At 46.8% G+C, this 12646-nt stretch overlaps 1 pseudogene; it reads right to left on the bottom strand.

The window, feature by feature from the left end:
• The window catches only part of LOC143433722 (uncharacterized), a 29262-nt pseudogene extending 17671 nt beyond the window's left edge, over positions 1-11591 (bottom strand).
• Positions 11592-12646: the final 1055 nt, after the last annotated feature.

Below are 12646 nucleotides of genomic sequence, written 5' to 3'. Positions count from 1 at the left end.
AAGAGGGGAGAGGAGAGGAGAGGGAGGGACTGGAAAGAGAGGAGGGAAAGCTGCAATCAAAATGCAAAGTAAATAAATACATTAATATAATATATATTATACATATACACATATGTGAATATATATACATACATACATATATATATATTTTCAAAACCTGCCCCTAGTGACATCCTTCCTCTAACAAGAGCGAATCTCCTAAGTCTCCCCAAACAGCACCACCAACTGAGGACCAAATATGCAAATACCAGGTAGTTCTATGGTTAATCTATGGGGGAGGAAAGCATTTCTCATTTAAACCACCACAAATGGAGTAGTGTTGAGCCTTTGTAAGGAAGGTGATCCTGACACATGCTATAATGCAGGTGAAGCTGGAGGCTGTTATACTGAGTGGGATAATCCACGGAAGGACTGATGCCAAGTGCTACCACTTTCCCAAGGCAGCTGCTGCACTTGGATTGCTGCAGACAGAACGCAGGATCCTGGCTGCCAAGGCTAGGAGAGGGGAGAAATCCGCTGTGAGTTTATTTCTAGTTACTTTTTGAGCCAGAGCCTTGCTACGCAGCCCTGGCTGCATTGGAACTGGCAACAGCCCTCCCACTTTTGCCTTCTGAGTGCTGGGACTGTGGGCATCAGCTATACTGAGCTCAGGGGTTATTCTCTGCTGTGTGTGTGTAGAATCTCAGCTCTGTAAGATGAACTCATTTTTGAGATTCCTTGCACAACCATGTAAGCGAAGTTAGACTTGCTGGTCTGTGCCATTGGAAATGGTGAGGCCGGCTGTGTGAGGTCATCTACACATGCAATCCCATCACTCAGGAGGTGTAGGAGCATCAGGAGATGAAGATAGCCTTGGCTATAGAGTGAGTCAGGGCCTACCTGAGCTACATGAGACCTTGCCTCAACACAACCCGTGTCCCCAAATGGCCAAGGAAGTAAATCCTGTATCGTATGTGTTTCACCTCAAATAGAAGTAAAAGCTTGGAAATTCGAGAGCTGCCTGGGATCATGGCTCTAAGTGTTCTGCTTTGCATGTGAAGATTGAGACAGATGAAACAGAAATGGTTGGACTCAGGTATTTGGAATGGTTACGTGAATATCAGACAGCACACATCTCAAGACATAGGCATCAAAAGAGATTAAGAAAGACACTTCATAAGGACAAAAGGGTCCATTTATCGAGAAGGCATAATAATAAATATGAATGTCCCTGATAAAAGAAGAGCTGGGTGGTCAGAAATCTTCCAGCTCAAGATCTTAAAAGCATTTCAGTGCCGTGACTGTGCACAGGGGATGTGACACAGGACCACTGCGACCTAGCTGGTGCTTACACTGTGTGCTGCACTTTCCCTCCAAGGGCGTGGAGGGGTTTCCTTGAGGCATAGCCCCACATGCTAGGCTACACAGAGAATGGTAATGAATGTATGGGCCTGGGATAATGCACGAGGCATCGTCTAATAAAAGTGGAATTAAGTGAGAGAGCAATAACAAGATGATAGCCAGGAAGCCCGCGTAGTAGACAGAATAAGCACCCCGCCCCCCAAGTTAGCCGCATCCTAATCCCTGGGCCTGTATGTTACTTTATATAGCAGAGGGACTTAAGATTGTAGACAGAATTAAAGAGGCTAACCGTCCGACTTTAGGACGAAGCACCACCTTGGATCATGTTAATGTTAAGGTGAAAGAGAGAGGAGAGAAGGTGGCTGGAGGACCATAATATGAAAGGGTCTCCACTGGCCATCACTAGCCTGCAGGACAGGGGAAGAGGCCACAAGCCAAGAAGAGAGGTAGCCAGAAGAGGCGAATGATGGTATTCTCAAAAGTACATTCTTGCTTATACATTAATGTGTATCTGACAAGACCTAGCTTAGAATGTTGAGCTACAGGGCTGTAAAAATAAGACATTTATTTTCCATACAATCTAAAGTTTTCCTCCAATTTCAATTCATAAGAGTTGTTATAATACTTATAATTAAAAGTTAATACTAGGGACCTAGGGGAGTCAGCTTGGTTGGTAAAGTACTTGCCATGCAAGTGTTAAGATCTGAATTTAACCCCTAGATACCTATGTGGTGGCATGTGCTTGTAATTCTCAGCACTAGGGAGGCAGAGACGGGCAGCTCTCTGGGGCTCAATGAATTCTATGTCAATGAGAGACCATGTCTCAAACAAACAGACACTCTCTAAAACAAAACAAACAGACCAAAACATGTGCATGCACAGGTATACACACACACACACACACACACACACACACACACACACACACAGAGTCAATGGTCAATGTTAGGGATAGTTGCATATGCCTATAATCCCAAGATTTGGGAGGAGAGGCAGAGATAGAAGAGTCAATGAAGTCAGGGCCAGCCTGTACTACGTGATATTCATTGTAGGTTGTGAGACACATGCCTGTAGTGGGAGCCAGTACCACTGGGGTGAGAACTTCACACCAGAGCTTAAACCTTCACTATATTGGCCCTAGACATGGACTCTTGTCCTGCACATTGGGTTACCTGATCTGGAGGTATCACTGTTTCTGCCTTTCCTTCTGTGGTCCTTTCTCAGGCCAGGTAGTTACTTGAAGCAGACCCTGTCATCCTCAGCTTCACTCTCACTAGTAGGCAGGGATGCCAGGAACTACTCAGCTTGTCCAAGAGGTGCTCTGGAGGGTGAAAGATGATGCTGCAAACCCGCTGCCCACCCTTGCCCAAGCAAGGCTGGTTGTGACCCTCTCTCTGGGAGGCAAATGAAGTCTCTAACCAAAGTCTCCATCCGCAGCCTGGGTCTTCAAGCGGACAGTGCCTGGCGTGTGACACCTATGTAAGACAGCTGCTCCTGTGTTAGTTACTTTTCTATTGCCTATTTATATGATAAAACAACAGGACCAAGGCAACTGATAGAAGAAAGAATTTATTCACCCTTTGCTTTCTGAGAGTTAAAGTTCATGATGGCAGAGTAGAAGCAGCAGGCAGCCAAAGTCGGAAGCTGAGAGCTCATCTTAACAGCAAGCAGGAAGCAGAGATGGTGAAGTGAGCTCTTTAAACTGTCAAAGCCTGCCCCCAGTGACATACTTCCTCCAACAAAGCCACGCCTCCTAAGCCTCCCCTACAACACCATCAACTGGGGACCAGGTATTCAAATATCCAAGACTATGGAGGACCTCTCATTCAAACCATCATGTCCACTAAGATTTAGGTGTCCTGCAGGCAGTTCCCTTCCTCAGGCAGCTGGAGCAGAAGGCCTGGAGCTCCATGTTGAGGATCACCCACACCAGGGCCTCCTGCTGAGGCATCTGAAAGCAAGTGTATATGTTGAGCTTTGTATGTGGCACCCCCAGGTCCCTCAGTGTCCAGGTAAATGTCCCTGAGAAATACATAGTAATGGAAGTCTTTGAAGAACATTCCAGTTACTTTATTCAAGTACCATACGTTTTAGGGGCTGCTGTTGCCAGGATATGCATGGCTCCTGCCCATACTGGGATCCCAGCCATCTCAGAATTTAAAGCTGAATCTAATGAAATCGTGACTTTAACTGTGACCCCCAACTTTGTTTTTAAGATTTATTTTATGTGTATGAGTGTTTCACCTGCATGTATATTTGTGTATCACATGTGGATCTGGTGTTAAAGGTCATTAGATCCCCTAGAACTAGAGTTTTAGATCGTTGTGAACCCCATGTTGTTTCTGGGGACTGAACTAGATTCTCTGAAAGAGCACCAAGTGCTCTTAACCACCGAGCCACTTCTCCAGCCCCCAATCCCTAACTCCAACTTGGATCTCATCTCAAGCCCTGTCTATTGCTGGATTCCAACCAATTTTATGTTTATCCCCAAGAAGAACAGACTGTGGGTGGAAAGGCAGTGTGCCCTGCTCATCATGATGTCACGAGCTGTACATGTGGCCCTATAACCAGCTGGCTTGGGGCATACAGATACATGGTAGGGGTTCCGTCATGAGGGGAGATTCATGGCCTTCTCCTGAAACTATAGATTCTGCCATCCAGTTTGGCCTCCTTAATGGAGCTGCAGAATGGGGAAGAAGCAGGGGAGACATGATTAAAGAACCCCAAGGGCAGGCCAGGTAGCAGGCTGTTCCCTCTCTCCAGCCTGGAACACTGAGTGTGCTGTATAATACACCAGTGAACATTTGTCATCATTCAGGTAGGCTTACCCAGGCTGTAGCTCCTGCCTAACTCAGCCTACCATAGGTTGATGCTCCCTAGAGCACATCAGATATTATGCTCTGCTAGTGAGCATTGTGATTCTGGTCATTTGGACTTCCCAAACGACCAAAGGACCACAAACTCAGAGAACGTTTCACATCTTCAATGTCAGGGAACTGGAAGGATAAGAAGCCCAGTGGGCATGGCTATAGGGTTGCTCACTGATCTAGGTCAGTCTCTGCTCCATGGTACCTCTATTTGACTATCAGGGCCTAGTTCTCATTAAGCCCACAAGAAAATGACTTCATGCTGTTGTCCCCCTGTCCCCTATTCCTTCATACATTTTATGCAGAGGTTCTTCTGGTCCTGGTACAGTGCCCAAATTACCTTCTCTACTTCTCCTGACACGTCAGAGAGCTCTGAGCCAAAGCTGAACAGTAGCATCATCTGAACAGAGCTTTGGTGGGTTTTAGGGGAAAGATGAGGAGTTTTTTAGAGACTTGGAGCATTTGCCATCCCAGGTCACCAGGGCAACCATTTCTAAGTGCATTTCAGAGAGGCCAAAAAAAAAAAAAAATCACTCCCTGGGACTATCCTTTGTAATGGTGACAACGAGTCAAACACACTGTTTCCATCACAAATTAAATGTCCCAGTGAGCAACCAACAAGGAGGATACTGGCCTCAGATGAGACCAGGTCCTCTTGCATCTTGGACTCTCCTTCTTCGTTCTTTCTCATTTTACCCGCACTCCATGTAGGCATTCATGAATACACATGAAATAAAACCAAATATTCTTATAGAAGACTTTGGAGATCTAGCTGAGCTCCAGCCTGCATGCACGAACGAAGCTTGTTGCTTATGACTGTGGCAGTGATGGGACCAGCTGTTTGAACACACTACTGTCTCGCCTTCCCCACAGTGATGGACTATAACCTGGAGTTCTGTGCTAAAATAAACTCTCCCATAGGTTGGGGTGTTTTTTTTTTTTTCAGCATATTTTATCACAGTGACAGAAACGAAACTATGACAAATACATAGTAGAACGCAGCAAAGGCGTGTGTAGGGAAATCAGGAAATCCTGTCCTAATCCCAAGCCAAAATTATTTCTAATAAAATTCTGATTCTTTTATCAAGCTCCAGTCAGTGAGTCAAATGGCTGTTCTAAACATCGAATATTCTGACATACAATTCGAATGCAGACTGGCTTGATACCACACGCTGAGCAATGACAGCAAACAATAAGAGACCTTGTTTTCCTTTGATCAAATTGTTCTGCTCTATAATAGCAGAGCACATTGCATGTGCAGCAACAATATATTACATGGGCGAGCACTGCCAGAAATACCTCAGCGGCACCCCATGCTTAGTTTTGAACTTGGTTTGGGTCATTGCCTGAAAGTTTTGGCAGCTGCCAAAGCTTTGCAACTTCCACATTCAGTTACATGACCCCAGTGTGGGTTATGACCCACAGTCTAAGAAGCTGGGTGCTATACGTGACACTGTGGCCAGGGAATGGAATTTGGAAGCCCTGAGCTAATGTCATTTGAGGCCGACTCCCTTTGCAGGACTGGGCAAAGGCCTCGTCTGGAGCTAAGCCAGAACGGGAGCCATTAGACTTACACCTGCTGGGTTCCAAGGGCTCTCCTGCTGCTTCCTCCCAAAACTGCCACGGGTCTGAGGGTCCTAGTGACCAGGGAGGACAGCACAAAGCCTTTCTTTGGACCCAGGAAGTCATATAGTGCCTTTCCACCTTTTTCCAGCTTGCCCCCAGCCATCTGACAATTGCCTCTATGCCCTCACCGAGGGTTCTGAGAATAGACAGTGTGAGCCCCTGTGGAAGGTAAGCTCATGTTCCACATGCTTTGTGATCCTGCTAAACAAGTAGAAACACAGATAAGAAAAATATAGGGAAAGGGAGAGTACACGCAGAGAAACCAGAAGTCAACAAGAAGAATGGAGAAAACTGCCTACCACCCTAAACTAGACTTGAGAGCAAAACAGTAACTGTCCTAATGGCGTCGGGGCTTCATCGCTGAAGTAAAGGCATGGGGAGGATTTATTGGCTTAAACTAGTTGTGAAACAATACTTATTTCAGACATAGAAAGACAGGAGGGCCTGGCAAATGCTAGCCTACTGGTATGGCCTGTCCCTGCTGGGAGATGACCATTAGCATGTACTTACGGTGTCTGTGTCTGTCCTCTCCCCAAAGGGCAGAACTGTGTTATTGTTGCAAAGACCTATGCCCTATACACACAAAGTCCGCTGACCTCTGTCCCGGAGTTGGCTGGCCATGTGTCCTGTAGCATGGCTGCCAGCTGCAGGCAGGTCTTCTGGGAAGTCTTCTTGGAAGCTTCGGCATTTTGATTATGTAATAGGATTAACTTTGCCCCCCTCCCAGTTGCAGCTGTGTATTGATAGGCTTCGTGCTCAGATCCAACACAGATGCTGCCGCTCTCATTTTCTAGTGCTGTTGAGAGCACACTTAATAAAGCAACTGCTTAGATATGGATGTGCACTTGACGTCCACAACAGTGATGAGAGTTCCCAAGCAGGGAAGTCTTCTTGAAGCACTGATTTGGAATTCAGCGAAACGTCCATAATAAGGACTCAAGGCAGAACCTGGAGGAGATTTGATTCTGTGCCCCAGCTCCGTTCTTGAGTATCAGGCTCCTTCACCCAGCTGCGAAACCCAGGTTACCTTTCATTGGAGCCCCAGCTCCTGCAGAGGCAGAGCTGGATGGATTCTCTCTGGCTGAGACTATTCTAGAAAGGCACTTTATTCTTTGAAGACTTGATCAGGAAGTTATAGCCAAGTTAATGAATGTCTGTCTCAGTCACTGTTGTGTTGCTGTGAAGTGACATCATGACTAAGGTAACTCTTAGGAAAGAAAGCATTCATTTGGGGGGCTGGCTTACAGTTTCAGACTTAGTCCATTATCATCATGGCAGGAAGCATGCCAGCAGGCAGCCAGGCAGAGAGAGAGAGAGAGAGAGTGAGAGAGAGAGAGAGAGAGAGACTGGATCTGGTATGGGCTTTTGAAATCTCAACCCCCCCCCCCCCAGTGACACACTTCCTTCAGTGACAAGGCCACACCTACTCCAACAAGGCCACACCTTCTAATCCTTGTAATCCTTTCAAACAGCTACACTCCTTAGTGACTTGCAAATCACCACAATGTTCAATGGGTTTCTACACATTATGGTGCATATGATGCTCCATGGGACACCATGGTATGCTTATTGTGCTTTATTTTGTAAGTAGGTGCACCTTAAGATCAATTTATTCAAATATTAATATCCCTTAAGGGAGTCATCATCAGCCTGACTAGGAAACATTATTGTCGTGCAGTCCTGGGGAATCTTGCTCAGCAAGGTAACAGAATCAATAAAACACAGACATGTGGGATGTGTGATGAAGGACCTAAAGATTCTCCTGGTTGAGTCTTCCTGGGTTCAAGGGATGTGTGCAGGCAGGCCGATCCTTTTCTCCTTAGTACCACCATGATGCCAAGATTTCTGCCTGGGAGGCCATTGGTAATCCTGATGGTACCCCATGAAGGGCAGGAAGCCCTGTATCAGTATAAACCACCTAGAGGTACAGAAAGAGTCAGCAGACAGCCTTTCCTTACAGTGGATTGGGCGTAGATGATCTGACCATCCTTGAGGTCCTGGGAGAACTTCTCAGCCTTTTGTCTGTGTGCCTCACTGTCTCCTTTTATAAGTGTGTGTGTGTGTGTGTGTGTGTGTGTGAGAGAGAGAGAGAGAGAGAGAGAGAGAGAGAGAGAGAGAGAGAGAGAGAGAAAGTTAATAGGAGAGATGTTCATAACAGTCTCTGGTACAGACAAGGTCCCAGGGGTTCTTGCTGCCAATGCTGCTACTGCTATGACGTGTTTGACAGCTCACTTTCTTGCTCCAGGTCTCATAGCTTTTTTTTTTTCTGAAAGGGGATGTTTAAATTATTATAAAAAATTAAATCTACAGATGATTCCAAGCCTAGTACCAATCCTAGACAGTTTTGAGAGCAGCTTCCCTGTTAAGAACGCTTCAATCTGGCCACTCCTACCTCCTGTGGCTGCCCAGGGGCTTAGCATACAGACCAGTCAGCCTAGCTGGAGAGCTTATGTGGACAGCATGGATGATGTGCCTCTAACCCCGTTTGCTATGTGACAGACAGCCACACAGTGTGGTCTGAAGGAGAGATTTAGATGTAGCCAGGGAAAATTAGTTAAAATCGGCAGATCCATTAGGAGATTTTTAAACTGGAAGCATGCTCCCATGGACCATCTAGAGCCCTCTCAGGTAAAGCTAAATCAATACCTCACAATTTGGTTGGATTCATTATTCTGGTCCATGAAACAGCTCTGTTTCTAAATTCTTTCCTGTTTTGCTCTGAAAACTACCCCTGGGGTTCTCTTAGATGAGTGTCTTAGATATCCATGTGGCCCCACTCAAAACCCTTCTATGATGATGGATAACAGATCTGAGGGGAAGGAACTGAGGATGGATTGCTTGCACTGTAGGTTCTCCTATGAACCATGCTGCCCCACATGCCATGGCAGGCCCTGTCAGCCCACAGTCTCCTTTTCTTCCAAGTTCCTAGATGGCTGTCATCAAGTTTGAGAGACTTTGGCTGGACCCCCTCCAAGAAGTATAATTTGCTCCCAAGGAGAGGAGTGGGGACACCTAACACCAACCAACATATTTTCAATAGCTTTCCAGACACTTGGGAGACTTAAGGGTCAGCAGAGACCAAGGGACAGAGGCATGGGCCAATGTTGGGACATGGTAGGACACCGTAGCTCTCACCCCACACTCGGTACCTCCTCCTCCCTGCCCCATCTCTACAGCCCCTTAGACTCAGGGTGGCTGGGGTCATGACCTGAACATGGGAGCAGTGCACAATTGAAGCTCCCAAGGGTAAAGCAGAGTTTGTCCACAGGATCTTTGCTTTTGAAGCAATGCTTCCACTCTCATCTGAGAACACACCACATAATAGGAAAAACCTGAAATTGGGTATAAAATAAGAGCCTTCTAGTGAACCACTTATTTTGATAAGCATAAAGTAATTATGTTCCAGGAAACAGCTCGGGCTTGTGGCTGGCTGTGTGGCTTCTGCAGTCCAACCCCCCAGTTGAGCTGTGGCCCAAGTGTTCTCTAGCTCTGTGCTTTATGTCTGGTTTTTGAGGTGGGTTCAGGATCCTACCTATGAGCGTGTCTCAGTATCACTGGATGGGGTATATTATTACTACTTTTTCTCTCCCGCAGATGGGGAGAGAAGACTCTTTGGATGCTTGGTGCCCAGCTGTTTATGGCAGCTGACTGATAGGGCAGAAGCACAAATGTCTCTGGACCAGAACCTTCCCTTTTAATATTTCAGGTCTGTGGTCACCGAGCATCACTGCTCTGAGCCCTCTATTCTACCAGAAAGGCCAAGAAGCCCCGCTGTCACCATCTCCTCACTTTAGAAATTTCCATGACTGCCTAGCTCCTCTGTGTGCTCGGGATCTCCAACAGAGCAGCTGCTCTGAGTGACAGACCCAGTCCCATCTCAGGAGTGTTGGTGGCTCATGCCAGTCACATCAGAGAGTTGAAACGGTACCACTACCATCCTCATTTTCAGCCCCAGATGCTCCAGTTCTTGCCTGCCCGGCCCTGCTCTGGGACCTATCCTCACTGACGTCCTTGGCTGGTCTGTACAACAGCTTGTTGGTTTCAGAGGTCTTCCAAAGGAGAACTTGGGGATCCTTCCTTTACTTTGGGTCTAGGTGTGGCCCTAAATATGCCAGGAAGGTGTTATTCATCCCAAACTCCAGATCAACAGTGAAAGCAGTAGAGAGGAACCTAGCTGCAGACAGAGTGTGTTCAGAGTGGCCTTAGGTCACCAGACGTCCCCTCTCATCTGTGAGGCTGGTTTCTCATTGCACTCTGCCCAGATGCTGAATGTTTTCCTCTGAGCCCACTGCAGAGACTGGCAGGAACAAGGCTGAGACCCCAGAGGTCTGACACTCATCCCAATCTCACACCTTGAAACTCAAAGTGCTTGGTACACACATGTTAATTTCCCATGATGCTCCCTTGGTTATTTTTCTATTGCTGTGACAAAACACCATGGCCAAGACAACTTATAGAAAAGTTTAGAGGGCTGACAATTTTACAAGATGATTCCATGGCTGTCATAGTGGGTAGTATGGCAACAGGCAGGCAGGCAGGCAGGCAGGCAGGCATGGGGCTGAAACAGTAACTGAGAACTTACATTGGATCCACAAGCATAAGGCAGAGAGAGCTAACTGGGAATAGCATGAGCCTTGAAACCTTAAAGCCCACTTCCAGTGTCACACTCTTCTAATGAGGTCACACCTAATCCTTGCCAAACACTTCCACCGACTGGGGACCAAACATTCAAAGATATGAGCCCATAGGTGACATTCTCATTCAAACCACCATACTCCCCCTCCAGTCATGAAAATGCTGACCCAGTGCCACAGAGCTGGTGCCTGAAGGAGAAGGAGAAGAAGGAGAGGGAAGGGGAAGGGGAAAGGAAAGGTGAAGGAAGGTAAAGAAAGGGAAGGGAGAAGGAGAAGGAGGTGGGGAGGAGAGTGAGAAAGAAGGGGAAGGGGGAAGGAAAGGGAAAGAAAGGGAAGGGAGAAGGAAAAGAAGAAGAAGGAGGGGAAGGGGAAGGGGAAAGGGAAGGAGAAGGTGCTTTGTATATTCCATCTTCCAATGATCCAAGATCTTGAGGTTTATTCCATACCCTTTCAGAACAATGTGATTGATACATAGCTCAAGAATCGTTTTTAAATTCTAGCTGCAATGCCATCCAGACTGTACACATATGTATGTGTACAAATGTTCACATTTATACCTGCTGTCAAGTACAAGACTGAGCTATTGCAGTTAGATCACAGGCACTGAGGAGCTATCTCATGTGGTCCTGTGTGTGTGTGTGTGTGTGTGTGTGTGTGTGTGTTGAATACACACTTTTGTGTGTAGGTGTGCAAGCCTGTGCATACCTGTATAGAGGCCAGAGGATGATGCTGAGTCTCTCGCTCTGTAGTTCTCCACTTTATTCCCTTGAGACAGCATCTTTCACTGTACCTGAAGCTGGATTTCTGATATCTGGCAGATTGCCTGCAGGATTCCTCCACTTTGTCACATGGATCAGTCCTTTATTTCTTTTTATGACTGAGTAGTTTTCTGTTAACTGGACACACCACATGGTTATTGTAGTAATGTGTGCATGAATGAACAATTTTTTCCCCCTGCATTTTCTAATTCTGTATTGTGGTTTGTTGAGATCATATGTTGCTGTGGCTTGGGGTACCCACATTGCCAGGAAACACAGATGGAACCTGTTTCTCCAGGCCTCCTGGTAGCCCCTCTATGCACTCCATTACCTTTCCCATACTGAGCTTCCTCCTCGTGTGTCATTCTGCCAGCTCAGTGGTTGGACAGCATCTACCTGTCTGGCATCTCTGGGACTCTGGGAGGTGATGACTACCCAGCATCCTTCTCCACACAGCATAGCGGCTATGCAACAGCTCTGAAGGGCCATCTCTGCCTGTCAGCATAGTAGTGATGCACCTGCTTAGCTTTGATGCATGGGTATGTAATTTGGCCTTAAATTCTCCCCTACTGGCAAGAGCTGGGTTGCTTCTATTGCCCATATGGGCTAAGTGGTAATACAGTTTCCAAACTGTAGCTAAGAACAACCCAGTTATTCTCGACCATTTTTCTAAGTGGAGTGGACAGCAAAGGGGCTGAATGGTGGTACTGAGTCCCCTCATGCTCTACCAGGGAGTGACAGGTGGCTCTCCTATGGCCTGACAAAGGTCAAAGGGACATGTCATGTCAAAGAGACATATCATGGCAAAGTACAAAGGGTCATGGACACACCTAAACCTGGAAGGTTGCTGGGCATCTTCTAGATTCTCTGGGTACCAGATGCCATTGCAGCAACAGCTCACTTGATGACTTTGAACATGAACTAACTTTCATGCTATGCTCAGCATGTTGTTACCTTCTCTGGTATAAAATCCCTAGATAGAAGCCACTGTGGCATGCATTGTGCTGCCTCTGCTCACTTCAGCAGCTGAATCAGAGGATAGGCTTCTTCCTGTGTCCCAACCCCTTTCACCAGCTAAGCCTCGGGAGACTTGGGTCCTGTTGTGGCCCCCAAAGAATGGCCCCCAAGAATGGCACCCAAAGGTTCATATATTTAAATGCTTAGGGAGTGGCACTGTTTGTTAGAACTGGGAGGTGTGACTTTTCTGGAGGAACTGTGTCACTGGGTGTGGGCTTTGAGGTTTCAAAAGCCTAAGCCAGGCCCAGCCGTTCTCTCTCTTTCTGCTGCCTGTGGATCTGAATGTAGAACTCCCAGCTACTTTCTCCAACCCTGTGTCTGCCTACATGCCGCCATGCTCCCCACAGTGGTGACAATTCCCTAAACCCCTGAAACCATAAGCAAACCCCAATTAAAAGCCTTC

The sequence above is a fragment of the Arvicanthis niloticus genome, chromosome 1, assembly GCF_011762505.2.
Source record: "Arvicanthis niloticus isolate mArvNil1 chromosome 1, mArvNil1.pat.X, whole genome shotgun sequence".
Classification (NCBI taxonomy): domain Eukaryota; kingdom Metazoa; phylum Chordata; class Mammalia; order Rodentia; family Muridae; genus Arvicanthis; species Arvicanthis niloticus.
Note: the sequence above shows the minus strand (reverse complement) of the source record. Positions and strands in the feature narration are given on the sequence as shown.